The following is a 14,409-nucleotide window of genomic DNA, read 5'->3' on the forward strand; positions in this document are numbered from 1 at the left end:
AAGCACAATAAATCGGATTCTTCATGAGTATAAATCCCCTGAGAATGAAACATTATCGTGGCCATTATGATTATACTGCTCGACAGCTACTGTCACATACCTGGCTTCACTAAACAGATAAACCAGTATCATGACATGCCTGAGACTTTGCCTGGATTCGAACCTACGACCTTGCACTTCAACGGAGCCAGTCTATCCCAGTGAGCCATTATCAGCACTGGGAATTGCTGTGTACAGTTACTGAATACAAAAAGGAAGCCGTTTCTCCTGTGGCACGCATGGTCAGATTTGGCCCGAGTTTAAACAGCTGTAATTCAGTCATATTTGTGCCAAATCTGTGCCAAATCTGGTGAATATTGGATACATTGTGTAGGAGTAAGGAAAAAAGTTTTATTCATTCATTCAAAATGGCAGCCTCATCAATTCGTCTGGTATCACGCGTTAACATGCATCAGACGCGGGATCTCCTAAGATATCACGAGACATAGGAATTGCTTAAATACGCCAAACAAATCAACAGTTATTGGTCAAAACACAATCCTACCTATTGTAATGCCCCCTAGAGGTCAAATGACACTACCTGTCTCAAACCTCTTAATAAGAGGGCCTTGAGTCCATACACCAAGTTTGGAGTCAATGCATCAAAGCTTGGCTAAGATATTACCTCACTTCCTTTTTCCGGATCAGTTGCTCAATTTGATTGGCTGTAACTAACAAACGGTTGCAGAAATCAAAACACCATGTGATGTCTTTTGTGAGGCTTGGTCTGAAAATGTTTGCCTATTGCAGCGCCACCTAGAGGTGAAATGGCATGACCTATTTTGGACTTCTTTAGAACAGGGTCCCTCGTCCCTATACCAAATTTGTTGTCAATGCAGTAAAGAGGTGCTGAGATATGACCTCACTTCTTTTATGGTGGCTTGGTTGACGATTTTGATTGGCTGATGACTTTGATTGGCTGTTCCAGTCGAGTGTAGAAAGTCTAAAAAACATGTGATTTCTTTTGTGTGGCTTGGTCTGAAGATGATCTGTGCCAAATTTGGTGAAGATTGGACAAACCTTATAGGAGAGGTAGCGAAAAAACGTTATATTCAAAATGGCGGCCACATCAATTCAGCCACATAAATTTGATGTGGCTGTAACTAACAACGGCAACGGTTGCGAAAATTAAAGCTCCAGGGGATGATTTCTGTGAGGCTTGGTCTGAAGATCATATGTGGCAATTATGAAGAAGATTCAACAAGAATTGTAGGAGGAGTAGCGAAAAAACGCTTTTCCTTTACATTCAAAATGGCGGAGAATCTATAGAGCTGGGTATGATGTCATAGAGTGCGTTGAACTCGTCTTGATCCAGGGAATCCAACGATACCTCATTTTGGACAATGGGGCATATGGTTCAAAAGTAACATGTGTAAACACACCTTCAACTTTGACCCATTGGTGGCGCTAGATGGCTGGAATGGGAGACATGAAACTTGGTGAAATTGATGAGGGGACTGGTCCCAAATAGTGTGCCAAAATTCACAACTTCTGACCATTTGGTTCTAGGGGCTGCCATAGACTCCCATGGCAGAAGAAGATGTATAATAATAATAATAAGATTAGAACAGGGTCCTGAGTCCCTGTACCAAGTTTGATGTCAACGCAGCAAACATGAGATATTACCTCACTTTTATGGCAGCTTCGTTCACAAGTTTTTTTGGCTGTACCTGATAAATGGTTTTGAAAATCTAAAATGACTTTGATAATTTGTGTGAGGATTGCTTTGACTATATCCAGCAAGAATACATGTAGTTAGCGACTGCGTTGTACCTGGCTTCCTTTGCAGTGGCTTACTGTCTCGATAAACAGAAAACCAGTGAGATGGCAGGCTCGTTGGCTTTGGTTGGATTTAGTTTTTCAACTGCTTATATCAACTGTCAGATTTGGCCCAAGTTTAAACAACTGTGATTCAGTACTATTTTGACATGTCAAGGTGATTGTGGTGTGAAGATGATCTGTGCCAAATTTTGTGAATATTGGATACATTTTGTTGGAGGAATAGGGAAAAAACCTTTTATAAAAACATAAAATGGCGGCCGCATCAATCAGCTGGTATCACAATGTGTCAGACACGGGATCGCCCTCTAGCAGTTAGATGACACAACCTTCTCTGGACCTCTTTGGAACAGGGTCCCGAGCACCTGTACCAAGTTTGATGTCAATTCAGCAAAAATTTCCTGAGATATGATCTCAGTTCCTGTTTTGGCGGTTTCATCGCCGACTTTGATCAGCTTTACCGGAAAAACAGTTTTGAAAATCAAAAACCATCTGAAAACGTTTGTGAGGCTTGATCTGAAGATACTTTTTTGCTTATTGCAGTGCCACCTAGAGGTGAAATGGCATGACCTATTGGACCTCTTTAGAACAGGGTCCCTAGTCTTTTTACCAAATTTGGTGTCAATGGAGTAAGGAGGTGCTGAGATATGACTTCACTTATTTTATGGTGGCTTGGTTGACGACTTTGATTGACTGTTCCAGTCAAAAGGTTTAGAAAATCAAAAAAACGAGATGTCTTTTGTGAGGCTTGGTCTGAAGATGATCTGTGCCAAATTTGGTGAAGATTGGACAACTATATAGGAGAGGTAGCGAAAAAACGTTACATTCATTCAAAATGGCGGCCACATCAATTCGGCTGGTATCACAAGTTAACATGTGTCAGAAACGGGATCTACTAAGATATCATAAGACAAAGGAATCACTTAAATAAGACAAACAAATCAAAAGTTATTGGTCAACACACAATCCTACCTATTGTAGTGCCCCCTAGAGGTCAAATGACACTACCTGTCTCAAACCTTTTAATAAGAGGGCCTTGAGTCCATACACCAAGTTTGGAGTCAATGCATCAAAGATTGGGTAAGATATTACCTCACTTCCCTTTTTCTGGATCAGTTGCTCAATTTGATTGGCTGTAACAAACAAACGGTTGCAAAAGTCAAAACGCCATGTGATGTCTTTTGTGAGGCTTGGTCTGAAGATAAATGGTGCCAAATTTGTGCCTATTGCAGCGCCACCTAGGGGTGAAATGGCATGGCCTATTTTGGACTTCTTTAGAACAGGGTCCCTAGTCCCTATACCAAATGTGTTGTCAATGCAGTAAAGAGGTGCTGAGATATGAACTCACTTCTTTTATGGTGGCTTGGTTGACGACTTTGATTGGCTGATGACTTTGATTGGCTGTTCCAGTCAAAAAGTGTAGAAAATCAAAAAAACATGTGATGTCTTTTGTGAGGCTTGATCTGAAGATAAATGGTGCCAAATGTTGCTGATTGCAGCGCCACCTAGAGGTGAAATGGCATGACCTATTTTGGACCTCTTTAGAACAGTGTCCCTAGTCCCTATACCAAATTTGGTGTCAATGCAGTTAAGAGGTGCTGAGATATGACCTGACTTCTTTTATGGTGGCTTGGTTGACGACTTTGTTTGGCTGTTCCAGTCAAAAGGTTTAGATAATCAAAAAAACATGTGATGTCTTTTGTGTGGCTTGGTCTGAAGATGATCTGTGCCAAATTTGGTGAAGATTGGACAAACCTTATAGGAGAGGTAGCGAAAAAACGTTATATTCAAAATGGCGGCCACATCAATTCAGCCACATCAATTTGATGTGGCTGTATATAACAAACGGTTGCGAAAATCAAAGCTCCAGGGGATAATTTTTGTGAGGCTTGGTCTGAAGATCATCTGTGGCAATTTTGAAGAAGATTCGACAAGAATTGTAGGAGGAGTAGCGAAAAAATGCTTTTCCTTTACATTCAAAATGGCGGAGAATCTATAGAACTGGGTATGATGTCATAGAGTGCGTTGAACTCGTCTTGATCCAGGGAATCCAAAGATACCTCATTTTGGACAATGGGGCATATGGTTCAAAAGTAACATGTGTAAACACACCTTCAACTTTGACCCATTGGTGGCGCTAGATGGTTGGAATGGGAGACATGAAACTTGGTGAAATTGATGAGGGGACTGGTCCCAAATAGTGTGCCAAAATTCACAACTTCTGACCAATTGGTTCTAGGGGCTGCCAATAGACTCCCATGGCAGAAGAAGATGTGTAATAATAATAATAATAATAATAAATATAACTGCAAGCAGTAATGGCGGATTCCTCCAAACATTGCGAACCATTGAAAAATGTATATTCTTGACAAATTGGAATTGTATAGAAAAATCTATGCTGCAGAATTACCAATGGGATACCAAATCTGAAATATAATACCATCAAGATCCACAAGGGCCTTTATTTCAACCCAAGGAGTGAAGGGAGGGGGCTTGGTTAGCCTATCCATTCCAGAAAGCCTTTGTGCTTTAGGGCGTGGAATGTAGCGCCACCTATGGGTAATGGTGGGACAGTTGTGGTGTGGTAATTACCCTTGGTCTATACTTTCAAAAAAGCTCGACCAGAGCACACCCCCCGCTCTCAGGGTACCGAGCTTCAGCTCAGTCATGATGCTGGGATGAATGTAGGCCTATATGTAGAGACCAGGGAGACAGACACACCGGCCAGCTGCCCTGATGGGTCCGTGGTAGATCATTAATGCGGGTTGTATCCTACAACGCTCGTGGCCTCCGAGTAGGACATACTGCTGCTGATAGATCAAGACGTTTGGTGGTGGACACATTGCTGGACGAGAGTGACATTGTCTGCCTTCAAGAAACCTGGATGGCCAAGCAAGATCTGGACAAATTGAACTCCCTACACAAGAACTTTCATGGTGCTGGAGAGTCCACTACCGATCTCAGCATGAGAATGGTTTGTGGGAGGATAGCTGGTGGTATAGCTATACTGTGGAACATAAAATATGACCCAATGGTAAAGGTGGTGTGGCTTAACGTTGACTGGGCTATTGGGTTGGAGTTTAATCACAATGAAAATAAATTTACTATTGTAAAATATGTACACACCATATGAATCCTATGACCATGAGGATGAATTTCAGAACAGGTTAGCTTTTATTCAGTCCTTCATAGAGGACAATAGTTCATGTAGTGTCTATGTCATGGGTGATTTTAATGCTGACATGTCAGATAAGCGTTTATTCGCACAACATCTGCAGCAGTTCTGTAATGAAACTAAATTAATTATATCAAGCGTTATTGCCTGATACAAGTTTTACCTATGTAAGTGAAACGTGGCACACAACTTCCTGGCTAGACCATATTGTAACCACAGCCGATGCTCATGACTCACTGGAAAGTATAGAGATGTGTTATGGGCTGGCCACCACTGATCACGTACCAGTTGCTATGCTGCTAAATGTTGAGAGTGTACCCTTGTTGCTGGCCCCCCAAGAAAACTGGACTGGTCAAAATTGACCAAAGAGGTTATGCACAGATATTCTCTATTAACTGACAGCTTACATAGTGATGTTGCATTTTCTAGGGATGCCCTAATGTGCACGGATATGAACTGCAAGGATAAACATCATGCTGAAAAGCTCTGTGCCATGTATGATGATATTGTCAAATGTCTTTATGCTTCCAGTGAACCTTTTATTAATCACAAGAGTAAGGTCCCTAACGCACGGCCTGTCTGGAATGAGTTTGTGTCTGAGCAACATGATGCTGCTAGAGAAGCCTTTAGAGTCTGGTCAGAGGCAGGCAGACCCAGACAGGGAGTGCTGCTTGATAACAAAAACCTCACAAATGCTAGATTTAAATATGCACTCGTTTCATTTAGAGAAATGAAAACACAATGAGAGCAGACTCGCTGGCCAGAAAGATGCAGAATAACAATCTTACTGACTTCTGGAAGGAGGTCAAGATCATAAATAATAACAGAACTCCCCTCCCTTCTGATATCAAAGGGGTTAGTTGTCCAGAGAAGATTGCTGATCTATGGCATGAGCACTACAGTCAACTATTTAATTGTGTTAAAAGTAACACAGTGAGAATTGATAATGAATATAAAGGTATCTCTGCAGACTTGATAGTTAGATCAGTAGATATTTATGATGCCATCCACATGCTAGACAACAACAAAGCTTGTGGTATGGATTATATTTCTGCAGAGCATCTAAAAAATGCCAGTTATAGACTCAGTCCATTTCTAGCCATGTGTCTCACTGGAATTATGGTTCATGGTGTTCTACCAAACTCTATTATGTCAGTACTGTTAGTGCCTGTTGTTAAAGATAAGGCTGGTAAACTGAACAGCATAGACAACTATCGACCCATTGCATTGGCCAGTATCTTGTCTAAAGTGTTTGAGAGAATGATTTGATTGAAATTGGAAATGTATATTCTGACTGCAGAAAATCAGTTTGGTTTTAAAAGAAAACATGGTACTGATCTCTGTATCTATGCTCTGAAGGAGATTGTCTCAGGTACACAAGTCTTAATTCATCTGTATTTTTATGCTTTATTGATGCTTACAAAGCTTTCGATCGAATTTGTCATGAAAAACTGTTTATGAAGCTAATAGCGAGAGGTGTCCCTAAACCTCTTGTGAGGATTTTGGTGTTCTGGTATGCCAATCAAACTTTTCATGTTAAATGGGACAATGTTGTATCAGCTCCTTAACGGAGTTCGACAAGGAGGAATTTGATTTCCCTTTTTGTTTAATATGGATATGGACGACTTATCAAGCCAGCTGAATAAGACAAATACAGGCTGTCTTGTTGGTGAATCTATTGTCAATCATCTGATGTACGCAGATGATCTGGTTCCACTCAGCCTGTTGCAACAGATGCTATGGGTGTGCTCTCAGTATGGCTTAGATCATGATATAAAATATAATGCAAAGAAAAGCCACATAATGATAGTCAGAAGTAATCAGGACAGGAAATTAACCTTCCCTACCTTTTATTTATCTGGCAGTCCCCTTGGTGTTTGTGAGGAAATAAAATATCTGGGCCATGTCATTTCTGATGATTGGACAGATGACAACGATATGTATCAACAGCGCTGTCAAATATATTCTCAGGCCAGTATGTTATTAAGGACGTTTTCTATGTGCTCAGATTCAGTTAAATGTTCCCTGTTTAGAACCTACATAACACCATTGTACACTGCTCATTTGTGGTCTATGTAGAGGAAAAGGAGTATACAGATACTGAAAGTAGCCTACAATGATGCTTTTAGATTGCTACTTAATGTGCCAAGGTGGCATAGTGCTAGTCAGTTGTTTGTGTCAAAAGCACGTACCAACCTGTAAGGCAATCCTGAGACAACTGATGTATGGTTTCAATGATGCTTTTAGATTGCTACTTAATGTGCCTAGGTGGCATAGTGCTGGTCAGTTGTTTCTGTCTAAGCACGTACCAACCTGTAAGGCACTCCTGACACAACTGATGTATGGTTTCATGTGTCGACTGGACAAGTCTGAGAACTGAATAGTAGAGGCTCTGGTCAACCCTCTAAAGAGCTGCTATCGATTACTTGGAACTTAAGACTACATTGGCACAAAAGTCTTCATACTTTTTATGCACTGTATTGTCTATGTTTTATGTTTTTGTTTTACTCTCTTTTTTATAGCTCTATGTCTGTTATTTTATGTGGAACTTGGCGTCTGAAATAAAGATTTATATATATAAATACTTATATATATATCAATGTTTCAGGATTTGTATAACCTTTTACCATTGCATACAAAATCGGAAATGCAATACTAAAAAGATCAGCTTTTGTTAAGAGATCCAAGATTACAAGATCCACAAGGCCTTTGATAGAAACCAAGGAATGAGTGGGGGCTTGGTCAGCCCACACTCTCCTGAAATGTTGCGTGTGCGTCTTGCCAAGCCCGCGCGTGTGTAAGTTAAGGCTGAGTGTGTGAGGATGTGGAGCACGCGCGGGCAGGAGGAGGGGAGACATTCATTGGAAATTTGTCTAGAAATTAGCCAAGCAAGCATGTTTCAAATATTCACCAAAAATCGACCTTTGATCTTACAGTCAACCTTTTCACAGATTTGTGTTATAAACATTCTCAAGAGTCTTCATATGAACTTGTGATTGAATCAGAGTATCAGTTTTTGACTGGCTGATGTGTAAAGCATTATTTTAGCGTTAGCGATAAGTTCAATTTGCTTTATATCAATCATTTTTGGAGATATGAAGTTGCCTTTGCACACGGTAACATGTTGTAGTGTCTTCCATCGATATACCAAGTTTCGTGTTGATATCTCAAAGATTTGCTGAGACATGACTTCACATCCTGTTTGGCGGCTTTTCTGATGAATTTGATTGGCTTTAACGGACAAACAGTCGTGAGGATCAAAATTCTTTTCGATAACTTTTGTGAGGCTTGGTCTGAAGATCATCTCTGGTAACTTTGAAAAAGATATGACAAAAATTGTAGGAGGAGTAGGCTTTCAAAGGTTTTTGATAAAACCGGAAATAGCGGAAAATCTATATAACCGGAAATCGACGCCATGGTGTGCATTGAACTCGGCTTGATCCAGGGAATCCAAAGGTACCTCATTTTTGAAAATCGGTCATACGGTTCAAAAGTTGCGTGTGTAAACACAAGTCCAACTTTGACCCGTTGGTGGCGCTGGAGTGGTCTAATGGGAGACATGAAACTTGGTGTAGGTATAGAATCAACTGTCCTTAATAAGTGTGCCAAATTTCACAAAAAGTTGTCGAAGGGTTCTAGGGGCTGCCATTGACTTCCATGGAACAAGAATAATAATAAATATAACTGCAAGCAGTAATGGCGGATTCCTCCAAACATTGCGAACCATTGAAAAATGTAACAGTGATGTTAAGAATCCTCATTCAACCATTCACATTCATTTTTCTAACCTCGAAAGTGGACCCTTGGTCATCTGAACGAGCCCAGTTCTTCTTGGCCGCTGTAGAACGTTTGCTGGAACGTGGCATCTAAAAAATACAGAAAAAATCACAACTATAAAAAGCCACATACCACACTACTGAACAACTATTTCATAATCTTAAATAATTGTAACTTCATGCTCAACAGTTCTAGTATACAGACCTTTAAGAACATGATAAGATGGTTTGAATTCTCAAGACACCAACCTCTTTTTACTTTACACATCCAATATTTCCCTGTATTCTATTTCAACTGTGTACATTCGAATGTAAGTCTGTAGATATTAAGAAGCAGATAGATTGAAGACTATAAAAACTAATTTGTGTATATATAGATAAAATGTTACATTAGTACGAGCCCTTGACCTTTTAATAGCATTAAGGGGTATGTGTCTACATATTTGTTTAAAATTTCGCTATATAGTTTCGAGAACAAACAATGAAATAATTCCTGGAATTTCCGCTGATACTTCTTAACCACTTTCAGACCGACTTCAAACGTTCGCTTAAATGTTTTCTATTTTCCACAAAATCGAGAGTTATTTAACACTTTGTTAGCACTATCCTTGGTCACAATGTTTGAGTTAAATTATCCGGACACCTTCTAAAATGACTGTTTCTCAAACCAATTAGCACTAGGCTACGGCTAGCACTACAGCTATCTTACCAAACAAGTTACAAACGTCTGTAGAACGTAACCCGTTAATGAGCAGCGTCACAATATGTGATCGTTCGAATGTCGGTCCCACAGCGTAACATGACAATAATGTTAAAAGTTTTATAGCTTGCAAGCCTGCAATACATACTGTAAACAAAGAAATCCTTAGCTCACCTAGCCTAGCTCAAATTAGCTAATATCTTGTTAGCTAATAACACGCCTTAAAACTATATCAAATAGTCTTCCAATTATCATACATATAATAACGCTAAGATACATGTTTTGTAGGCTACTGTCGGTATATGTAATGATTACTCACGGTCAAATAGTGCAACAAGGAAAATGAAAAGGGCTGCAGTAGTAACGCTAGTTGTCTTCAGGTCTTCAGAGATGAAATAAGTCTTCTTGTTTGGGTCCTGAAGGTGGAGTGCTGAAGCTCAAAATCGTGCATTAGAACGATCCCTCGCGATAGAGGAGCAGGATTTTTCTGTGTCGCTTTAATACTTTCCTTCAACCCTTTTACAACGTGTTTGCATGTCCAGTTACTGCACATTTTTCAACGAACAAACATTTTGTTTCTTTATCGACACAGGCAAGTTTTCAGGACACCTATAGTCCGCATCCAATCAGAGCTCATATACGTGACACCTTCATAACATCCACCAATCGTGTACCCCAATATTCAACGTAGGACGTAAACATTCACATGCATTTTGGTGAGCCGGTAATACTGTCAGTGGGTGACAGACCTTCAAATGCATAAAAACAAGTCAAACAATTGTATTATTCAGGTATTCCGTAAAGAAGCATAGCAACATTACACTTGAACGAGCATATTTGTTAGGCTATATTATTAATTGGAAGTGCATTTTATGTGAATATTATTTATAATAACTAAATATATAGTTCAAGAAATGATCTGATTTAAAATAACTACTTTCTTTCCTTCACTTTTGTCTTGTAATACACAAAGATACAAGCCCTAAAGGGAACCTTTCCCTGAGGAAGCAACTACAATTCGAGCCCTATGCTCAAGCCTTACCAGAGTTGGTGTATCACAGTGAACTAGACATCCCATTCAACATTATATGCAAAAGGGAAAAATACACCAAACGAACATTTAGCAGAAAGAGACTAAGTAAAAATGTACATTTACATTACATTTATTCATTTAGCAGACGCTTTTATCCAAAGCGACTTCCAAGAGAGAGCTTTACAAAGTGCATAGGTCACTGATAATAACAAGATAGCCCCACAGCATTGCAAGTAGTCAAAAACAAGAAGTACATATTGTGAACAACCAAAAAATAGTGCTAAAGGGAAGAAACCATAAGAGCATGTAGTTAAACAAGTTAAAATTACATAACATTAATCTCTAAGTGCAAGTGTACCTGTAGGAAAGCATTACAAATAGGAATAACTCAAATAGAATACAACAGTTTAAATCAGCTACCACTAACCAACAAGAGCAACAGTCTAAGCAAGAGTCATTGTGATCCTTGAGGAAACTTGCGTTGGGTTCAGCAAACCATTCTTAAGTACCATTGTACTCCCGGAACAAGTTCGTCTTGAGCCTTCTCTTGAAGGTGGAGAGACAGTCCGTGTCTCAAATGTATAGTGTGTGATACACACATAGCTGGCAAGTTGCTAGTTTCTGCTGACAGGCAAATGGATGAAAACCTCTGACTGTATATCCGTGGTAGGGATTAGGTTGCTTCAGAGGCAAAGTACCATTTCAATAGCTTCAGGGACTAGTCAGCTAAATCTCCCATCCCAAATCAGTCTACCATCTCCAGTCAGATCGGGCTACCATCTCCAGCCAGCTCAGTCTCCCATCATCAGCCAGCTCATGGTCTCTTCACCAGCCAGTTCAGTCTACAGTACACTCAACAAGTATTAGAAACAACACAGCTTACACTCTCCAACTGCAACACATTATACAATCAGATGTTAAAAACAACCTCTCACTCAAATTTTATATGTTACTTTTGACAGGGTTTGACAATATTTATTTAAAGCTCAGCAGCCTTGTATTACTGTTATTTCGGAGCCGGAAGCTTGTAGTCTAGCTTCTTGACACATGATCCTGTTATGAACAATTTGATTTGCTAACAAGATGATATACCAGTTCTGGTTGCTTGGACAGTTTAGGTAGCTAAATTGGAAATGTATATTCTGACTGCAGACAATCAGTTTGGTTTTAAAAGAAAACATGGTACTGATCTCTGTATCTATGCTCTGAAGGAGATTGTCTCAGGTACACAAGTCTTAATTCATCTGTATTTTTATGCTTTATTGATGCTTACAAAGCTTTCGATCGAATTTGTCATGAAAAACTGTTTATGAAGCTAATAGCGAGAGGTGTCCCTAAACCTCTTGTGAGGATTTTGGTGTTCTGGTATGCCAATCAAACTTTTCATGTTAAATGGGACAATGTCGTATCAGCTGCTTTCCATGTTGGTAACGGAGTTCGACAAGGAGGAATTTGATTTCCCTTTTTGTTTAATATGGATATGGACGACTTATCAAGCCAGCTGAATAAGACAAATACAGGCTGTCTTGTTGGTGAATCTATTGTCAATCATCTGATGTACGCAGGTGATCTGGTTCCACTCAGCCTGTTGCAACAGATGCTATGGGTGTGCTCTCAGTATGGCTTAGATCATGATATAAAATATAATGCAAAGAAAAGCCACATAATGATAGTCAGAAGTAATCAGGACAGGAAATTAACCTTCCCTACCTTTTATTTATCTGGCAGTCCCCTTGGTGTTTGTGAGGAAATAAAATATCTGGGCCATGTCATTTCTGATGATTGGACAGATGACAACGATATGTATCAACAGCGCTGTCAAATATATTCTCAGGCCAGTATGTTATTAAGGACGTTTTCTATGTGCTCAGATTCAGTTAAATGTTCCCTGTTTAGAACCTACATAACACCATTGTACACTGCTCATTTGTGGTCTATGTAGAGGAAAAGGAGTATACAGATACTGAAAGTAGCCTACAATGATGCTTTTAGATTGCTACTTAATGTGCCAAGGTGGCATAGTGCTAGTCAGTTGTTTGTGTCAAAAGCACGTACCAACCTGTAAGGCAATCCTGAGACAACTGATGTATGGTTTCAATGATGCTTTTAGATTGCTACTTAATGTGCCTAGGTGGCATAGTGCTGGTCAGTTGTTTCTGTCTAAGCACGTACCAACCTGTAAGGCACTCCTGACACAACTGATGTATGGTTTCATGTGTCGACTGGACAAGTCTGAGAACTGAATAGTAGAGGCTCTGGTCAACCCTCTAAAGAGCTGCTATCGATTACTTGGAACTTAAGACTACATTGGCACAAAAGTCTTCATACTTTTTATGCACTGTATTGTCTATGTTTTATGTTTTTGTTTTACTCTCTTTTTTATAGCTCTATGTCTGTTATTTTATGTGGAACTTGGCGTCTGAAATAAAGATTTATATATATAAATACTTATATATATATCAATGTTTCAGGATTTGTATAACCTTTTACCATTGCATACAAAATCGGAAATGCAATACTAAAAAGATCAGCTTTTGTTAAGAGATCCAAGATTACAAGATCCACAAGGCCTTTGATAGAAACCAAGGAATGAGTGGGGGCTTGGTCAGCCCACACTCTCCTGAAATGTTGCGTGTGCGTCTTGCCAAGCCCGCGCGTGTGTAAGTTAAGGCTGAGTGTGTGAGGATGTGGAGCACGCGCGGGCAGGAGGAGGGGAGACATTCATTGGAAATTTGTCTAGAAATTAGCCAAGCAAGCATGTTTCAAATATTCACCAAAAATCGACCTTTGATCTTACAGTCAACCTTTTCACAGATTTGTGTTATAAACATTCTCAAGAGTCTTCATATGAACTTGTGATTGAATCAGAGTATCAGTTTTTGACTGGCTGATGTGTAAAGCATTATTTTAGCGTTAGCGATAAGTTCAATTTGCTTTATATCAATCATTTTTGGAGATATGAAGTTGCCTTTGCACACGGTAACATGTTGTAGTGTCTTCCATCGATATACCAAGTTTCGTGTTGATATCTCAAAGATTTGCTGAGACATGACTTCACATCCTGTTTGGCGGCTTTTCTGATGAATTTGATTGGCTTTAACGGACAAACAGTCGTGAGGATCAAAATTCTTTTCGATAACTTTTGTGAGGCTTGGTCTGAAGATCATCTCTGGTAACTTTGAAAAAGATATGACAAAAATTGTAGGAGGAGTAGGCTTTCAAAGGTTTTTGATAAAACCGGAAATAGCGGAAAATCTATATAACCGGAAATCGACGCCATGGTGTGCATTGAACTCGGCTTGATCCAGGGAATCCAAAGGTACCTCATTTTTGAAAATCGGTCATACGGTTCAAAAGTTGCGTGTGTAAACACAAGTCCAACTTTGACCCGTTGGTGGCGCTGGAGTGGTCTAATGGGAGACATGAAACTTGGTGTAGGTATAGAATCAACTGTCCTTAATAAGTGTGCCAAATTTCACAAAAAGTTGTCGAAGGGTTCTAGGGGCTGCCATTGACTTCCATGGAACAAGAATAATAATAAATATAACTGCAAGCAGTAATGGCGGATTCCTCCAAACATTGCGAACCATTGAAAAATGTATATTCTTGACAAATTGGAACTGTATAGAAAAATCTATGCTGCAGAATTACCAATGGGATACCAAATCTGAAATATAATACCATCAAGATCCACAAGGGCCTTTATTTCAACCCAAGGAGTGAAGGGAGGGGGCTTGGTTAGCCTATCCATTCCAGAAAGCCTTTGTGCTTTAGGGCGTGGAATGTAGCGCCACCTATGGGTAATGGTGGGACAGTTGTGGTGTGGTAATTACCCTTGGTCTATACTTTCAAAAAAGCTCGACCAGAGCATACCCCCCACTCTCAGGGTACCGAGCTTCAGCTCAGT

Source organism: Hypomesus transpacificus, unplaced genomic scaffold, assembly GCF_021917145.1.
Source record: "Hypomesus transpacificus isolate Combined female unplaced genomic scaffold, fHypTra1 scaffold_187, whole genome shotgun sequence".
Taxonomy (NCBI): domain Eukaryota; kingdom Metazoa; phylum Chordata; class Actinopteri; order Osmeriformes; family Osmeridae; genus Hypomesus; species Hypomesus transpacificus.